We start from the raw sequence: 20570 nt of genomic DNA, 5'->3' as shown, positions 1-20570 counted from the left end.
CTCAAAACTTGCATTGCAGTGTGTGTGTGTGTGTGTGTGTGTGTGTGTGTGTGTGTGTGTGTGTGTGTGTGTGTGTGTGTGTGTGTGTGTGTGTGTGGTATTGCTTTCTGGGTGGATGGGGGGGGCTGTTCAGTATTATGGGAATAAGCAAGCTCGGTTGGCATGATTCTTACAGGAATTGTTTTGTTCCATAAATGTCATGCACTGTATGTTGTTTATATGACTATGATTTCAGTTACCAAAACACTGCCAGAGGATGAGGTTAACATTTAGCTTTGAATTGACATGCAGAAAGAACAAAGGATGTGGATTTACATTAACATTAAACAATGGTTTTAGTTTTGGGTAGTGATCTTGACTATAAACTGTAGAGTTTTAGATCTTTATTTTGCAGCAAAAGGGTGTTGTCTTTCAGATAAATTGATTTTTTGTGATCTGAGCTGTTATATGCTATGTTTTAAAATTACTAGTAATAACTTCTGTTTTGTTTATTATGAAAATCATTGCTATGGGCTTTCCAGCCCAGAATGTTTTCCTCTTGTCCACTGTAAAGATGTATTACTAATAGTTTTTTTTAGTCTGTTTTAAACATAATGGAACGTTTTGCCAGTATGTGGTACGTAATCCTAGAAACCATGTTCCACCTATGTGCCTGGTTTTCTGAACTATGAATTCTTATCAGATAAAATGGTTGCTTTTTGCGAAATGAAAATGTTCTTACCCTTAACTGTAACATCAGATGGGATGGGATTTTTAGTATGTGTGCTGAAGACAGGTAGTGTTTGCAGACTAAAAAACACCTTTAGTTTGTGTACTTTCCCACTTAGAATGTGTACATAGATTTTGAAATGTATACTGCTTCAGTACAATGACATTTGAATAGAAATGCTCCTTCAAAGTGTATCTGACATATTTATGGAGATCCCACCTTGGAAATAACAGCATCAAGCCTGAGCATGCATGAGTTTGTTTGTTTATTCAGCCGTATGTAGCCTGGGCCAGCCTGTTTCATGAGTACACACACCCATAAAAAAGAAAAAAAAATTGTTGCATTCAGGATTTGACTTCTGGCTTGACTTAAACAGAAAGGTACTCAATAGTGCCTGCATTTCATGTACATTCTCAAAAACGTGCCACAGTTTTCAGCATGTCAACATTTATTCCTTTTTCATAGACAAGGTGAGGATTGTAAGTGATAATACTTTCCCCTTTTCCCTTGTGGCTGTAAAGTTTCCAATTGACTTGTTTTTATAATAGTGGATTGAATCATTGACATAAATAATTACACCTGTATCCTATGTGTATGTGTAATGATGTTATGAAATGTGTACATTGTTAAATTTCCGTTTAATCCTAATTAAATCACATGGCATCTGTAACATGTTACGGAGTGTGTATTTCTGACTGTTTTAAGCCAAAGTGTTATTTTATTAAGCATGTCATATTAAGTTTTGATTAAAGGTGTGAATAACAGGTAGTCTGGACTGGTCTGATGGCCTCAAGAGGTCTGTTGACCTTAATATGTCAAGGAGAGAAAGACTATCTGGGTTGATTTGGAATATAAATCCATAACTGGTCATCAAATCTGGAAGCTTGGGTATGTTTTGATTATCTCTTTTACAGTTTCTGTTGTATAGTGGTACGGGTAGCCATGTTGCCTAAAAAAGTAAAAAATACAGCATTTATGATAACCTTTCAGAAATAATTGGATAAAAATTGACAACCTTTCAGAAATAATCTTTTTTTAAACAAAAACATATTTAATTCATTTATCATGTATGACACCAGCAATTTTACATTTATATAAATGAAAATAAACCATATCGATAAAATTTCACTTACAAAACATTATACATTACAAACCATGCAAACACAACTGTAGCTGCAAACATTATACATCACTTATAATATATCCAGTCATTGTCAGTCAACCATTACATAGCTCATTCAAATTCTGCTATCTTTTAAAGCTTGTTCCTCCTCTGCATGCATTGATCACACACTTCCCATTTTTTCCTATGTAATTTGCTCCTACCCTTTTCTAAAGGTCCAAATTCCAGTTGTTTTATCTCTGTTACTGTCTTCACTACTAGAGAAGTTGGTTTAGACTTTAATTTCCATTTTCTAGTAATTGCTTTTTTGGCAGCCATCATAATTAGGCTCAGCAAGGCCTTAGCATTTATAGGCAATTCTGATTCTGTATTAAAGCTAAAAAAATGATTTCCTTAGTTACACCACTTTGCTCACCCAGCATCTCCAACAAAGTAGTCTGCAGGGAATTTTTCAAGTCTGCCAACTCATTAAACTCCCAGAAAATATGTTTCCAGTTACTTCTTTCTTCCCCATCACACCTCCAATGTTTGCTGTCTACCTGAAGAAAAATTCTTTGGAGTCTACTTGGGGTATAAAAACACCCATGTAAACACTTCCAAGCAAAGGGACTAAAGCTATAGGACTCTGGCTAACAAAGTTTGCAGATGACTGCAAACTGGGAGCCATTATTGAATCCCAAAATTATGTGTATATTCTACAAAAGGGCCTTACAGAAACAGATGTTTGGTGCCAGAGCCATGGGCTCAAGCTTAATGCCAAGAAATGTATAGTTATCCCCTTTGGGAAAAAACATGTACCCATGAATTACCACATAGGTGGCAGTACACTAAACACTGAAAGTGTGATTAGAGACTTAGGGACACAGGTGGACAGTGGTCTCACCTTCGATAACCACATTGCCACAACTGTCAAGAAATCCTTCTATGTGGCACACCTCATCACTAAGGGCTTTTCATCCAGGAAAAAAAGGAGGTCATTGTCCCACTGTACGCATCCCTCATTAGACCCATTATAGAGTACAATGCCCCATTTGGTATGTACCTCACAAGACATCTGCAACAGCTGGAAAGGCCACAGAAATACCTCACTAAAAGAATCACAGGCCTAAAGCAGATGCCCTATGCTGACCGTCTAAAAAACTCCAGCTATACTCTATGGCATATTGTCTACTCAGAAGCGATCTCTAGTTAACATACATGGGCATGTCAAACCCTGAGCTGTTGGACATGCTCCACTTAAAGAAATCCCAATACTTGAGAGCCACACGCTCCAGGGATCTAAACCTTGTCATCACAATGAACAAAGCATGCTGGAGGGATAGGTTCCTGACCCAGAGACTCCCCATACTCTGGAATAGACTGCCCATACATGTCAAGCAGAGTGTCTCCTTGGCCCTCTTCAAAAAGAACCTTGACGATTGGATGGGAGATAGGAAATTCACCCCGGGGATCATCAGTCACCCTGCTAGACAGGGGTCCAGGGAAGTAAATATTGTGGGAAGAAATATCCAGGGAATTGTTATGGTTAGGCTTGTAAAGGCCCTAGGGCCGATAGTCTAGTACCAACCTATAAACCTATAAAATCCTAAATCTTCAAGACTTTGTTGCATATTTGGGAGACATACATACATCCCCCCATTGTTTCCTTGTGAATTGCTTATCCAGTCTCTCTTTTCAAACCGTTCTAACCTCCTCTGATTGATTCTTATAGTTGTCATGCAATATTTTATATGCTGTACTAATTATTAATTTCTTAATGGCAACTTATGTTTTAGATTCTACTAAAAACTCTACCAGTGCTGTTCTTTTGTTTAAGACCTCTCCTATTTCTTTCTCTTTTCCAATACTCTGGTATCAATCCTTGATAGGAAAGGCAATCTCTAGCCTGCAGTCCAAGTAAGTTCTTGGTGTCTTCCCATTCTATTACCTTTCCCTCTCTAGTTGTTTGCTCCCAGTACCTTGGTTCCTTTGCCAGTTTTCTCCAATAAATTCCAGCCTCCTTTTGCCTATTATTTGTATTCTTAATTACAGTCATCCTTATCAGCAGAATTTCCTTTCTCCATTCCCATGTTGGCTTAATTCTTAGAATACTTTCTGCTACTTTATGAATATAATATTCTGTATGATTACTGTTATTCTCCTTAAGGATCTGCATCAAAAATCCCAGTTTCCCCTTGTTTCTTCAACTCCCACCCCTGTTTCATCATCATTTGTTTTCACTTTGAATTATAGTTTTCTGCCTGTGCTATGTATAGGAGCCTTAACTGTGTTGCTCTGAAATACTCTGTGATGACCGTGCCCTGGCCCAGTAATCAAGGAGCCTCAATCCTCACCACTAACACCAGGGAGGTCATCTCCTAGAAGTGGAAAGGATAACTAATACACACAGTAAAGTGCAATTTCCCTTAAGTGCACACAGAGATCACAGTCAGTCTGGGGCTGGCTGCTCTCTTGCTCACCAGGTCCCCAATAAGACTCCCCACTGGCACAGCTATAGGGTCCAGGTCGCAGCCTAACTGGGCAAGCTAAAAACTCCAGTACCCACTCTGTCCAACCAGTGCTTCATGTCCCTGCCAAGTAGCTGACACAACACACACACACTTTGAGATAAGTATTTATACAACTTCACAGACACTCCTGGGAAAGGCTGACACAGATTCTCCAACTGTCCCCCTTTACCTAGACTATACTGCAGTAATTACTGCCACCAGCCAGTTAATAATATCAGCTACTAAAAGGCCCTTAAAAGGGCGTCCAATTATTACTGTGCAATATTAATATCCAATGGTAATGTGACTATACAGTCTAAGGCTTATTAGAGTGGCCTATTACAATAAACTCTATATAAGTATGCAATGTATTCTAGAGCTTATCTCTACACAAACCAGCCACAGGAAGAAGGTTTTAAAAATATTTAATAATAAATAATTAAAACACAAGACAAAACTACTACACCACAGAGATATCTAAGAATTTAGAGATCACACAGAAACTTAAAATAATACAGTAGGACAGGTCTGATTTCAAAGAAAAATACCTAATTAATCATTACTAGCTTTAACTATTCCTACAAGAAATCACAGTGCAAAAAACTTACATGTGAGCATAAGCAGAGTGCTGGTAAGTTGGATATCATGATCGAAACACTTCCTGGTCTCTTTCTGAGACACAGTTTATAAAACATCACTAACAAACATGTCTCTGGGTCCTCCCCAGATGACATCATTTTTGACACTTAGGATTTCCTAGTATTCATATTGCATCATCTTGACACCTGCTCTGAGTTCCCTGGCTGATAGAAACTCCATTTACATTATTTAGCAAGCTGACACCTGCACAGGAGAATACAACAATAAAAGGCATTTCACATATACACTCTAGCAGAAACCAAAGCAATAAAGCACCTTCTACATGTACACTCTTAACAATTATTCCTTAAGTTAAGACAATGGGAAGAATGTGTTCAGCTAGCCACTCTGACACCATTTTTTTAGATAATTGTACTTTCAAAGATATTTGAAATGCTTGGCTTGGTTTTCCTTACAGCAGATGGCAATGTTGCAACAATTTTGAAGTTCTCATTTTACAGTGCTTTTTACACTGAAGAAACATGCCTGTATTTTACATTTATTTACGAATGGCAGAATTATATATCAAATTCTTTTTGCCAAGGCTGGCAGCCTTCGCCTATCTCTCCCGAATCGTCACACCCCCCCACCCCCCCGGGGAACTCAAGCAAGTTTTTCAAGTGCCCCTTGAGAAACATCGCTTGAGAGTGTCAGGTCTATCTGGGTGTACCTCACCCAATTCCCTGTCTTGAGAGCATATCTACATTGGCATTGCTACTCCCACTGCGGTGCTGGACTGACATATCATATGCTTGCAGCCCCAGACTCCATCTTAGGAACTTGGCATTTTGCTGACTGGCTCTGTTTAACCATGTTAGAGGGTTGTGATCTGTCATCACAGTGAATTTTCTTCTATACAGATAAGGCTGAAGTTGTTGTAGTATCCACACTATGGCTAGACATTCCTTTTCTACCGCTGCATAGCATTCCTCCCTGGGTTGGAGCCTACGACTGAGATAAACCACTGGGTGCTCATCTCCCTCTGAAGAAATCTGGCTAAGTACAGCCCCCACCCCATAGTTTTAAGCATCCACCTGCACAACAAAGTCTTTGCTGTAGTCTGAACTGGCTAACATAGGGGGGTACTCCCAAAGCTTCTGAAATGCCTGCTCACATGCTGGGGTCCACACTACCTTGTCTGGCCTGTTCTTTCCTGTCAAGTCTGTAAGGGGAGCAGCTATGGTACTATAATTGGGAACAAACTTTCTGTCATACCCTGCTGTACCTAAGAATACCCTCACCTGCTTTTTGGTAACAGGTGCAGGCCATGCCTGAATAGCTTCCACTTTGGTAGGCTGTGGCTTTATCTTACCACTCCTCACTCTATGTCCTAGGTAGGAGACCTCTGCCATACCCACCTGACATTTGCTCTGCTGAATGGTTAACCCTGCCCTCTGTAGTCTGCCCAGCACCTCCCTGACATGCTGAAGGTGCTCTTGCCAGGAATGACTGTAGACAGCAATATCATCCATATAAGCAAGGGCAAAGTCTCCTGCTCCTGCTAAGATATGATCTACCAGCCTCTGGAAAGACGCTGAGGCATTCTTCATCCCAAAGGGCATCTTTGTGAACTCATACAAGCCAAAAGGAGTCACAAAGGCTAACTTCTCTCTAGCACTGGGAGTCAAGGACACCTGCCAGTAACCCTTGGTAAGATCAATGGTTGTAAGATACTTAGCCCCACCCAGCTGCACTAGCGCCTCATCTGTCCTAGGCATGGGGTAAGCATCTGACTCTGTGTGACTGTTTAATTTCCTGTAATCCACAAAGAACCTGGTGCTGCCATCCTTCTTTGGCACCAGTACCACTGGTGAGGCCCAGGGACTGTTGGACTCTTGAATCACCCCTAGTTCCAACATCTCCTGTACCTCCTGTTTCAGAGTCTGACTCTCTCAGGCACCCTATAAGGGGCCTGTCTGATAGGCCTTTGGGGTCCTGTATCCACCTGGTGCTGCACCAGGTGGGTGCTCCCTGGTTTCCCGGTGAACATGCCCCCAAACTCCTGCAACACTGCCCCGTATTTCTCGAACCTGGGTAGGAGATAGCTGCTGGAAAATTGCTACCCCTTCCACCGAGGTGTCAGCCCAAGCCTCACTGAGGAGATCAGTCACAAGATCTCTGTCAGACTCCTCCTGCAATCCACTGCAAATGCTCAGCACAAGGGCCTCCCTATCATGGTAAGGTTTCATCATGTTAATGTGGTACAGTCTGTGCCCCTGCCATCTGTCTAGCACTACCACCATGTAGTTAACATCACATTCCTTTATTACCATCTTGTAGGGTCCTTCCCAAGCTGCTTGCAACTTGTGTCTGACAGGAATGGGAGCCATTACCTGCTGCCCCACAGCATACTCTCTAGCTTGAGCATTCCTGTCATACCACATATTTTTCTGTTGTTGGGCTTCTGCCAGCTTCGGCCCATGAGTTCCCTGAGCCTTGTCCTGAGGTCCAGGACATATGCCACAACAGACTCCTTGTGAGACTCACACTCACCTTCCCACTCATCTTGAATTAAATCTAGAGGTCCCCTCACCCTTTGCCCATACAACAACTCAAAGGGTGAAAAACCTGTGGATTCCTGGGGAAACTCTGTAAGCAAACAACAGATGGGGGAAATATTTGTCCCACTCCCTCTTAAACTAATCTGCAAATGCCCATAGTATGGACTTGATTGTAGAGTTTAACCTCTCAACAAGACCATTAGTCTGGGGATGGTAGGGAGTGGTCTTCATGTGCTTCACCCCACAGGACTTCCACAGACAAGCCAGCAGGTCTGACATAAAATTGGCACCTTTATCAGGCAGTATTTCCTTTGGGAGACCTACCCTGCTGAAAATCTCTAGCAAAGCATTTGCCACCTTCTCTGCCTCAATAGAGGACAAAGCCACTGCCTCAGGGTATTGTGTAGCATAATCTACAATCACTAGGATATACTTTTTCCCTGTGGAACTTGGGATACTCAGAGGACCCACAGTATCCATAGCTACCCTTTGAAATGTCTCCTCAATCATAGGCAAAGGCATTAAAGGAGCTCTCATCTTGTCTCCTGCCTTGCCTACCTTTTGGCACTGCTCACAGGTCCTGCAGTACCCTGTTACATCTCTGGAAATTCCAGGCCAATAGAAGTTTTGCATAATACGCCCCTTTGTATGTTTCATGCCCACATGATCTGCAAAGGGAATATCATGGGCTATGGCTAGAAGTGCCAGACAGTAAAATCTAGGCATTACCAACTTTTGTACTTTCTCACCTTCTAGCCCTCCCTTAGGGGTCCACTCTCTGTACAGGAACCCTATGTTCCAATATACAGATTCCCCCTTCCTTTGAGAATCAGGTGCCTCCCTAGCTACTGCCTCAGGCCTTGCAATGTAGGGTCTGAGAGCTGAGCCTGTCTCAAGTCTCTCCTTGTAACCCTTCCCAGCTCCCTTTCTACAGGAAGTCTGGTATCCTCTGACAGCGGTGCCTCACTGTCAGCCTAGGTACTACTACTCACCTCTACCTTTGCAGTCACTCTGTCCAAGGGACCATCAATACCCACAAGCAGCTGTGGCTCACATTCAGTCTCACTGCTACAGCGTAGCTCACTCCCTGAAGTAACCACCTCAGCAGTCCTGGCTGCAAGTATGCAGTCTGTCTGGGTCTCCCCCAGGCTACCAGATGCACATGCATGTCTCCTAGCCTCACTGCATGTAACTGCATAAGTACATAGTACTGCCTCATCCAAATCCTTTCCTCTCAGGACATCTTCAGGATGGTAGTTCCATACCCCTGTTGTCTCAAGACAACCCACTGTTGGCATTTTGTCTTTCTCACTTACTGGCTCCCTCACCTTTGGTTCCCCACCTTGCCTCCATGGACATCTGTATGCCACATGGCCCCACTGGTTGCATTCAAAACATTTAACCCTTGCTCCTGGACGTGTACCTGGACTAGGGGCTTCCCTTGCTACTGACAGATGTTGTGGGGGCAGTCTGTGCTACCCACCATGGGTTGCTTTAGTCTCATGAGCAGTATTGGGGGTCACTTTCCTGTGCAGGGCTGCCCTGCTTGCTAGGTATAGGTCTCCCTTCTTCCCCAACTCCTCTGAAGTAGCACACTGTCTATCAGCTAACCAGATCCTCATGTCCTTAGGCAAAGTGCTAAGGGCTTGTTCCCTTACCAAAAGGTCTGCCAGCCCTTCAAAAGTGGTGACCTGACATCCACTCACCCAGCTATGAAAATAAGTGCTTAGTTCAACAACATATTCACATACAGTTTCATCTGCCTTGCGTCTATACTCACAAAACTTTTTCCTGTACATTTTAGGTGTTAGCTTAAAACATTTTAATAAATGTCTTTTTACAGCAGTATAATCAAAACAGTCAGGGTCATGCATTTTTGCTAAAGAAGTTACAGCTTTACCATGGAGTAAGGGGGGTCAGGAACCATACCCAGAGCCTTTGGTCAACTTCATACTGTTTACATACCCGCTGAAACATATGAATAAAGCTATCAAAATTATCCCCTTCTTTAAACTGTGGAAGAAATTTACTGACATTTTGTGCTTTTGGGGTCCGGTTACTCCCTTCCCCGTTACCTCCATGACTCTGGCGAAGAGTCAGCATTTCCCTCTCATGCTTTCTCTGCCGTTCCTGTTCTTCAGCTTCTAGGCTCCTCATTCTCTCAGTTGTCTTTAGTTCCATACGCCTGGCCTCCAACTCAAGTCTCTTTAGCTCCAGCTGGATTTTTAAGTCCACTGCAGAAAGGTTGAGGTGTCCATTCTCCGAGAATATTGTATCTCCACTGTCAGTCTGATTGTCCTCCAGGCTGCTGTTTTCTGATACAGCTGTAACCAAGGCTACAATCAGGTCTACTTTAGTCAGGTTTCCATGCACCAGTCCCTTAGCCTGCCACATCTCCACCAGCTGGCTCCTTGTCAGCTTTCCATACTCTTCTGCTGACATGCTGCCTGCTCACCTTGACTAACACTAAGCTAACAAAAGAAATAAAACAATTGTGATCTGAACTCTGAGTATATGCTGCATGGCTGTTTTAGAGTACAAAACACTTTTAGCGATCACTGTACATAAGCTACAGGAATTCACTCTACTCCACACCACTACAAGCCAATTAGTATGTGAGGTAGATAACACCACTGCCAAACACTTGCGACGACCGTGCCCTGGCCCAACAACCAAGGAGCCTCAATCCTCACCACTAACACCAGGGAGGTTGTCTCCTAGAAGAGGAAAGGATAACTAATACACACAGTAAAGTACAATTTCCCTTAAGTGCACACAGAGATCACAGTCAGTCTGGGGCTAGCTGCTCCCTTGCTCACCAGGTCCCCAATAAGACACCCCACTGGCACAGCTATAGGGTTCAGGTCTCAGCCTAACTGGGCAAGCTAAAACCTCCAGTACCCTCTCTGTCCAACCAGTGCTTCGTGTCCATGTCAAGCAGCTGACACAACACACACGTACTTTTGAGATAAGTATTTATACAACTTCACAGACACTCCTGGGAAAGGCTGACACAGATTCTCCAACTGAGCCCCTTTACCCAGACTATACGGTAGTAATTACTGCCACCAGCCAGTTAATAATATCAGCTATTAAAAGGCCCTTAAAAGGTTGTCCAATTATTACTGTGCAATATTAATATCCAATGGTAATGTGATTATACAGTCTAAGGCTTATCAGAGTGGCCTATTACAATAAACACTATATAAATATGCAGTGTATTCTAGAGCTTATCTCTACACAAACCAGCCACAGGTAGGAGGTTTTAAAATATTTAATAATAATTAATTAAAACACAAGACAAAACTACTACACCACAGAGATATCTAAGAGTTTAGAGATCACACAGAAACATAAAATAATACAGTAGGACAGGTCTGATTTCAAAGAAAAATAACTGATTAATCTTTACTAGCTTTAACTATTCCTACAAGAAATCACAGTGCTTAAAATTTACATGTGAGCATAAGCAGAGTGCTGGTGAGTTGGATATCAAGATCAAAATACTTCCCGGTCTCTTTTTGAGACACAGTTTATAAAACATCATTAACAAACATGTCTCTGGGTCCTCCCCAGATGACATCATTTTTGACACTTAGGTTTTCCCAGTATTCATATTGCATCGTCTTGACACCTGCTCTGAGTTCCCAGGCTAATAGAAACTCCATTTACATTATTTATCAAGCTAACACCTGCACAGTAGAATACAACAATAAAAGGCATTTCACATGTACACTCTAGCAGAAACCAAATCAATAAAGCACCTTCCACATGTACACTCTAACAATTATTCCTTAAGTTAAGACAAATTGAAGAATGTGTTCAGCTAGCCGCTCTGGCACTATTTTTTTAGATAATTGTACTTTCAAAGACATTTGAAATGCTTGGCTTGGTTTTCCTTACAGCAAATGGCAATGTTGCAACAGTCTTGAAGTTCACATTTTACAGTGTTTTTTACACTCAAGAAACATGCCTGTATTTTACATTTATTTACAAATGCCAGAATTATATATCAGATTCTATTTGCCTAGGCTGGAAGCCTTTGCCCATCTCTCCCGAATCGTCACATACTCCTTCAAATCGAGTAATCCCAATCCGCCTTGTTCTATTGGAAAAATAAGCTTATCCTACTTGACTCTTGCCATCTTCCCATCCCAGATAAAATCCTTGAGCTCTTTATTAATTGCTATGTACAACTTATCATTTGGTTGATAAAAGTATGCTTGACCTGTGTATAAGCTTTTGAAGTAAACTCATCAAACCATTTGTTAGACTATTGGCTTGCTGTATGACTAGAATGATCCAAAGTACACCCATTTTAGTCAGTGTTTTCTAGGAAGTGAAGTAAGGAAGATGAAATCCATTTCTAGTTAGAAAAATTACAGCCACACACTGACTGGAAGATCTTACTGTGATGCTGACAGAGTCCAGCAAGAAGTATATGAGATTCATAAAGAGTTGGGTAGCTCTGAGGTTCACTGAACTCTTCATCTTACAACTCAAGGGTTTGGAGTTCAGTCCTGATCTCTGCTTATTGTCTGTGTTGGGCAGCTTATTTATATGTGACTGAGGACCAGTTGCTAGGGTTTTTGCTGCCCTAAACACAAGCAGTGGAAGATAAATTTTGTTGTCAGTTGACAGCCTGTTCAAGGTTTTAAAGAATTTCCATTTTTATGCTTCTCTCTGTCTGGACTGTGTAGCCCTCTAACTACTCCTTGGTTATTGCAAGCTGCATACCTTGTATCCCCTAAATAGCCTTTACTAAGTTACCCTCAGTAAAACCCTATTACCAGATGGGCCTCTATGACTACTCAGTTATTTGACCTTGTAGCATTAATAGTGCTCAGGGAGCAAGTGATCTTATGGCAGGCAGGAGAACTGGCACAAGGAGCCTTCTTGTGTGTAGAGCTGGTCAGAATTCCTGATTTGGGAGTAGGGTATGTAATGATATAATGAGATGTCCTGTCACTTCTCTTTTAAGTAAGGCACATTCAAAATCCCTCATCTCAACAGAGGTCCAATAGGCAGCAGTTTCAACAGGACTTTTCCATAGGATAGATGAGCTGGCTGCCATCCCATTCATTGTATCCTCCAAGCTGACCCAATCAATGATTCAAGCCCATTCCACATCCAGAGTCACTGGTATCACAAATGAATACCCTTCTTCTTTGCCAGCAGGCTCATGCAGGATTGCTAGTTGTGTAAGACTGCTGTGATTTTCATAGAAGCTTTCTCCATTCTCCATTGTTGTGCAACTGTGGAATTAGTGTGCATAGGGAAGGGTGCAGGGGGAGAGTAGAACTGCTTGCCTCTTGGGGAAAAAAAAGTTTTGATATTTATGGGTCAGTTTTAGGGCTAGTATTTTCTTGACCAGTTTTAAATCAACCATTTATTTTTGAGCATTCACATGTTTGTCATTCATGTTTGGCCTGCATATTCCTAGGTCTATTTTTACTTTCTCTGGGCATATATTTATTTTGATCATATTTATCTATGATCTGGACATTCTAGTTTTAATTTCTGCATTCCACCCATATGCAAGCATGAATTCATGTGCTGTCAAATTTTATGATGTGACAATTGGCATTGCTCTGCTCTCAGATATTGTGATAGGACACCCAACATTGCTGTATTCTCAGAATTTATGATAGGGTATCTGGCGTCTCTCTACTCACAGGCTGTGTGACATGGCACATGTTGCCCCTCTGACCTCATGCTCTGTGATGCAGTACCCAGCATCCCTCTGCTGTCAGGCTCTGTGATGCAGCACCCAGCATCCCTCTCATTTCAGGCTCTATGATGCAGTACCTGGCACGACTCTGATCTCAGGCTCTATGATGTAGCACCCGGCATCCCTCTGATCTAAGGATATCTGATGCAGTACCTGGAATCCCTCTGATCTCAGGCTGTAGGATGCAGCACCTGGCATACCTCTGATCTCAGGCTGTCTGATGTAGCACCTGACATTTCTCTGCTTTCAGGCACTGTGATGTGGCAACCACTGACCCTCTGATCTCATGGTCTGTGATGCAGCACCTGGCATCCCTCTGCTCTCAGGCTCTGCAGTGCAGCAGCTGGCATCCTTCTGCTCTTAGGATCTACAGTGCAGCACCCGGCATCGATCTGCTATCAGGATTTGCAGTGTAGCACCCTGCATCCCTCTGCTCTCAGAATCTGCAGTGTAGCACCCGGCATCCCTCTGCTCTCAGGATCTGCAGTGCAGCACCCAGCATCCTTCTGCTCTCAGGATTGGCAATGCAGCACCTGATATCCCTCTGCTCTCATGATCTGCAGTGCAGCACATGGCATCCCTCTGCTCTCAGGATCTGCAGCGCAGCCCCTGGCATCCCTCTGCTCTCAGGATCTGCAGTGCAGCATGTGGTATCCCTCTGCTCTCAGGATCTGCAGTGCAGCACCTGCATCCCTCTGCTCTCAGTATCTGCAGTGCAGCACGTGGCATCCCTCTGCTCTCAGGACCTGCAGCGCAGCACCTGGCATCCCTCTGCTGTCAGGATCTGCAGCGCAGCACCTGGCATCCCTCTGCTCTCTGGATCTGCAGTGCAGCACATGGCATCACTCTGCTCTCAGGCTCTGTAGCACAGCACGTGGCATCAATCTGTTCTCAGGATCTGCAGTGTAGCATCTGGCATCCCTCTGCTTCTAGACTTTGTGACATGGCAGCTGGATTACCTTTGTTTTCAGGCTGTGCCATGTGGCACCTGGCATCCCTCTGCTTTCAGACTCTGCAATGTGAGATCTGTATCAGAATTTATATATACTGGATCTCTGTGGTACCTGCGATAACATGGTGATATTCCTTGTTAAAACCTGTGGGAATGACTTCCGTTTCAGTATGTAGTATAGTGTCTAAGTTTTAAAATAGCTATTAGTTGAATTTTTAAGGTAAGGCTTATTAGCATTGCTCAGAAAGTGACCGTGATGAACTAGACAGAGGCACTGCTTGGACTTGTTCTCTCACCATGTCATGACTAGGAGGTGACATGGTAAGACTGCAGGACTGGGAATGCTAAAACTCTGTTTATTATCTGTTCTTAAATGTTTCAGGATTATTTGTTTTTATCTGCATGCATAGGGGCCTATGCTATCCCAAGCGTGAGAGATGAAACTGTGAAAATTAACTTGCCGAGTTTAATTTAACAAAAAGTATTATCTTTTCCTGCACTTTCTTTTAAATGCAGTCTGTTTTAAATCAGTTTACTATACAGGCTAAAATAACAGAATTTTTCTGGGGTTTAAAATGTTCTGCGTATAGTACTTTTGCAATCCATTTAATAGTGGGTCTCTCTGCAAGAAAACAGTGGTCGTGGATTTCAGAGTCTGAATTTGCAGTTGAGCACTGACCACTCAAGGGCATGTGGGGAAGTGCATTTTTGCAGGTTTCTGTGCATTGCAATTGCTGTAGTTGGTAATGTACTATGCCAGTCTTCTGTCTGAAACAGCAGGTGGGTTGCAGAATCTACAGTCCTCTTCTTATACTGGTTAAAGGGAAAATAGGAAGAGGAGTTTCATTAAAACATAAAGTCTTGAAAAATGTGACATAGATTCAAATGAAGATGACTGTTTTAAAGATCAACCTGGAAGACGTGTGTGCATGTAACACAAACATTAGAAATAACACATTCAAAAAAGAAGTCATGTATAACAGGTTGAACAATAACTTCATAATGGCTATGCTATCCATATTATTTTGGAATGTAAGTGGCCTTACAGATATAGACAAAAAGGTAAAAGAGTACTGAATGATATTAAGAATGCAGAGTGCAAATAGCAGTGCTGCAGGAGACACTTTTTCGAAAGAAACAAGCATGTGAATTTGATAAAGAAAAAATTTCATGATGGATATTCAGCAGAATATCAGGGTCAAGTGAAACGGGGAGTAATTATACAAATTGTTAGAGGAGTTCCAGTAGTGGTAGAAAAGGAATGAAATCATAATAATGGTAGATTTGTGGTAGTATGGCGGTAATGGCAAGGGAAGAGAATTGTGCTGACATATATTTATATTCCACCTAAAACTGCTACCTTGGAGCTTAAGAAAATTTTGGAAGAGATAATAAGCTTTCAGCAGGGAATATTACTTACAGGTGTGGACTGGAACTTGATTTCAGCAGTGAGAAAATATCTAAGGGACCTAGAAGGGAAATATGACAAAAGATGGTAGATTTCTGAAGAAATTTGTGAAAATAAGATGTGAATTCAGTAGTAGGAATTTAGAGAGAATTTACATATTATTCCCCAAGGCACAATAATTGAGCTAGACTAGACAGAAATTGTATTTCACAGGAACGTGTGAATTAAATTGAAAGCTTCAACGCACATCCAGTAACTTATGAGATTATGAACTAATAAAATGTAAGACAAAAATGCAGGGTAGTGAAGTAAAAATGAAACAATGGTGCTTTCACACTTATCTGTTAAAATGGGCTGATGTAAGGAATGGAAATATTTCAAGAGTTATTAGGGAAGAAAGTTTTTTTTTCAGACGTTTTAGATATTGAGTGGGATAAAGTGAAAATGGAGTTTTAAAACAGGGTAGAAATAAAAGAAAAAGGCTATGGTTAGGAAGTAATAAGAATTATTTAGAGGGGCAAATGTTAAAGTATTGCAGAATATGAGGAATCTCACAGAACAAGAGGCGCAACTGCAGAGTGCTAAAGAGAAAATAAGGGAGTATCTGGATAATATGCATGACTGTAGGATGATTACTGATAAGCAATTGTTTTTTTGATAATAACTCCAGTACACAAAAACTTTTTGTACAGTGACTTAGGCAACAAAAAGTAGAAAAGGTTGTCACCAAACTTAGGGAGCCTATAACAAGAAAAGCAACCTGAGATCCTGTAGAGCTGTTAGAGATATCTGAGAAATTTTATGAAAATTTTTATAAAGCAGAGAAATGCGAAAATCATGGAAGAGCACAAATGGAAATATTTATTGAAGGCTTAAGTATGCCAAGGTTAGAGGTAGATGAGGTTCAACAACTAACAGTTAAGATAGGAGGTGATGACATAAAAATAGTGATGTACAATCAATCTGTAGGAAAGTCTCCAGGAACAGATGGTATTCCTGTGTAAGTTTGGAAGTTAGGAGGGAAGAAAGTGTTAAAGATCTGGAAGGTTTTGTTTAACAGCATTTTAAAAGGAGGGGAAGCACCAATATCTTGGGAGAAAGCTGTGGTAGCTATTATACCTAAAGATGTTAAAGACTCATCAGACCCAACTTTATGTAGACCGATTTCCATTTTAAACTGTGATTGTAAAATGTTTATGTCTATAGAAAGTGGCAAACATATTGCCAAAATTGATAGATATGGATGAATGTGGCTTTGTGGAGGGGAGGCAAACATTTGATATCAATAGAGCAATGATGATCCTGAGTGAAGTAGAATATAAGAAAATACCACTGTTGTTAGTGGGTCTTGATGTAGAGAACACATTTGACAAAGGAAGCTGGGATTTTATGAATATGGCAATGGAAGCTTTTGCATGCCATGATACAATAATAAGGTTAGGAGAATATATGAAGGATCGGTAACAAAGTATTTTTCTTTCCTCTGTTGTAAGTTGTATCTGAAGAGAGGAACCAGGCAGGGTTGTCCTCTTTCCCCTTTGGTATTTGCTTTATGTTTTGAGCCATTAGCAAAGAAAATAAGGGACTGAGGATTTCAAGGAAATATTTTTTATGGTAATCAATCAAAGTTTGCTTTATTTACAGATGATATTATTTTGTACTTGATAATCCAGGAAAGGACATCTCAGTGCTGTGGTACATTTTGAGACAGTTTCAAGTCTTTTTGGGATGTAACATTAATCAAGATTTTAAAAAAAGTATATAGCCATACATTTCACACCCACACATGATTTTATTCAGCAATACATGTATTTATGGGGACACGATAAGATGAAGTTGTGACAGCCCACTACTGGACCAGTAATCAAGGAGCCTCAATCCTCACTGCTGGCACCTGTGGGGGACGTTCAATAGGAGGATAATGGATACACACACAGTATTTCCAGGTGCAGCTCTCTGCATCAGTTGCAATTTCCGTTAGAGCACACAGAGACCACAGTCAGTCTGGGGCTGGTTTCTCTCAATTTCTCCAGAACCCCAATAAAACTCCTCACTGGCACAGCTATAGGGTTGAGATCTCAGCTGAGTGCCCAAGCCAAGGCCTCCAGCACCCTCTCTGTCCAACCAGTGCTTCATGTCCCTGCCAAGTAGCTGACACATACACTCTTTGAGATTTGATTTACACAAACACACACACACACACACACACACACACACACACACACACACACACACACACACACACACACACACACACACACACAAAAGGCTGACCCAGTTTACTAGCTATGCCCCCTTCTGCCCAGACTATAAGGTAGTTATGACTGACATCACACACTCCTACCAGCTACCTTAACGTACCCAATATACTGAGTGAAATTAATATTAATACAAATGGCAGTTTGACCAAGAGCAAGGCTATTAGGAGTGGCCCACATAGTGTCACCAAGTAAATATGTAAGTACTCTCAGAACTTAAATATCTCTACAAAGATTAGCCACAATGAAAAGTTTAAATATATTTAATAATAAAAGAACAAGAAAATAATAAGTATATTTTCATAGTGACATCAGAGTTCAAAACCACAAGAAATATTTAAAATAACACTGCAGGACAGGCTCAGACAAATAAAGAAAAACAATATCTAAACTAAGCTTCACTATATTCCTGACTGTATCTAAAAGAGTTACTATACCTAATAACTTACCTAATAGACAAGGCGGGTTTATATTGTAACATCGAAGTCTCAAAACTTCGAATGCTACATCGAAACCACTACATCAAAAGCGAAAAATAGCAAAGCCACTGAACATCAAAATCTTGCCTAGGACAAGATTTCAGTGGGCCGTTCCGCGGCTTCGCTATTTCCTCCACTGTGGTGCAATAGTTACGGACCTTAGGGTTAGGGAGCAGGTTATGGTAAGTGGATAGGTAGTACTGTATGTATGGTTTAGTGTAGGGTTACATGTAGGGTTTTGTAAAGTGTATGTGTGTGGATTATTTAGTTTGTTTAGGTATAGCTCCTTTAGGTAAGTGTGCGATAGTTACCGACCTTAGGGTTAGGGAGCGGGTTAAGGTAAGTGAATAGGTAGTACTGTATGTATGGTTTAGTGTAGGGTTAGAAGTAGGGTTTTGTAAAGTGTATGTGTGTGGATTATTTATTTTTGGTGTGCTTGTGTTGTGTGTGTGTGTGTTTCTCGGAACAGCAAATTTTTTCCCTGGGAAAAAAATTTGCTGTTCTGTGCATTCAGTGTCATCACATTTCGAACTTCCAAGTTTGAGCTTATGGTGTTCGATATTTTGGAAGTTCGATTATGTGATATAAAACCGACAAGGCAGATGATGTGGTGAGTGGTCCTTCTTGTTGTTGTCAGGCCCAAGACAGACTACAGAATGCTCCATCTCTCTAAGAGACTTCTCAAAGTAATATCTAAAATATTACTACTGGGATAGCTTGCTGAATGACATTACTTCTTGTCATCTAACGTCTAGTTCCCATGCAAAACCCCCATTGCTGGAAGCTGGCAGGACTTAGCACCTACCTGTAAAAATGCACATACAAGGGCTTTTGCTCAGATCTTTGGCAGGCGCTGGAAGTTATAAAGCAATTGTACATCTCTATGCTTCCAGAGTAGTGATTAGTTTACCCCAAAGACAATACAGAAAGCAAATTAGTACAGACTTTGTGTTTCTGGCTGCATTGAAACCTGTGAGATAACATCTTTATGGCCTAGCCTGTAAAGTGATTTAATTTTAGATATTTTTCTGAAGTTTGCTAGACTGAGGTTAACCCTCCAATTTCCTCTGCTGAAACATATGCATTTAACCAGTTACAATAATACATGTACATTTCTGTTCTCTCCAGTAAGGCACACTATGCATACATTTCAAACACAAGCACTTTACAAATACCTTTTCAACACAAACATCTGTACTAATCAGTTTGATATAGGCATGACATACAGTTCTAATGCATTTATAACACCAGCATCTTGTATGAATCAGTTTGATATTCATAAATGACATATAATTATTTACAAAATTCCAGCTAGCTGTGCTGGCAGTACCTCCTTTCATCACAGACGTATTTAGGACTATGGGTTAAAAAGCCTTCTCTTATGGCTGATAATGATATCTGGGAAGAGACTAAGTGAAAAATAATACAAAGACTGAGAAAGTAGAATCTCTTGTTTATGGGTATGGATAGTAAGATACAAGCAGTGAAAATGTGTTTAGTCTCTTTAGTTTTATATATGGGTCAGGCATATTTTTATTAACCAGAAAAGGCAGTGGGCAGTAATTAATTTATGAAGAGTTGAAGGAGTTTATCTGAGAAGGGAAGATGGTAAGGGTTAAGTGGGATAAACTGAATCTTCCAACAGAACAAGGTAGTTTAGGAATACCTGATTTGAGGGGATATTTTAGAGCTACACAATTAAGGCTCATATACATAAAATGAGCAGAAAGTTATAAATCAAAGTGGAAAGGGATGATGATGAACCAGACAAAAATTCAAGAAATAAGGAGACAGTGGTAATTTTGGATGCAGATCCTTAAGGAAAATAACAGCTATACAGAATATTATATGCATAAAGTAGCAAAAAGTATTCTAAGAACTATATCAACACGAGAAAGGAGATTTTGCGGATAGGGATAAGTGCAAGTAGGGTTACAGAAAATAAGCAAGAGGAGTCTGGAATTTACTGGAGAAAACTGTCAAAGGTACCAAGGTATTAGGAGCAAGTAACTAGAGAGGGAATGGTAATAGAATGGGATGAGGGCAGGAAGACATTTGGACTGCAGGCTAGAGATTGCCTTCCCTACCGGGGATTGATATCAAGAGTGTAAGCAAAGATAAAGCAATATAGGAATCCTAGAAAGACTTGCTGTGGTAGAGTTTATAGTTGAATCTATAATAGAAACTGTTACAAAATGTATAATTAGTAGTTTTTGCACGATTATAAGAATCAGTCAGAAGACTTTAGAAAAAATTGGGAAGACAAATTGGATAAGCAATT

General features: G+C 41.0%; 1 protein-coding gene across 1 annotated transcript in view; it reads left to right on the top strand.

The window, feature by feature from the left end:
- The window catches only part of CTSD (cathepsin D), a 267770-nt gene that overhangs the window by 224 nt on the left and 246976 nt on the right, over positions 1-20570 (top strand). The window lies entirely within an intron of this gene.

The sequence above is a fragment of the Protopterus annectens genome, chromosome 17.part0 (assembly GCF_019279795.1).
Source record: "Protopterus annectens isolate FY-2018-M chromosome 17.part0, PAN1.0, whole genome shotgun sequence".
Classification (NCBI taxonomy): Eukaryota; Metazoa; Chordata; order Ceratodontiformes; family Protopteridae; genus Protopterus; species Protopterus annectens.
This window is presented reverse-complemented; position numbering and strand designations above follow the sequence as displayed.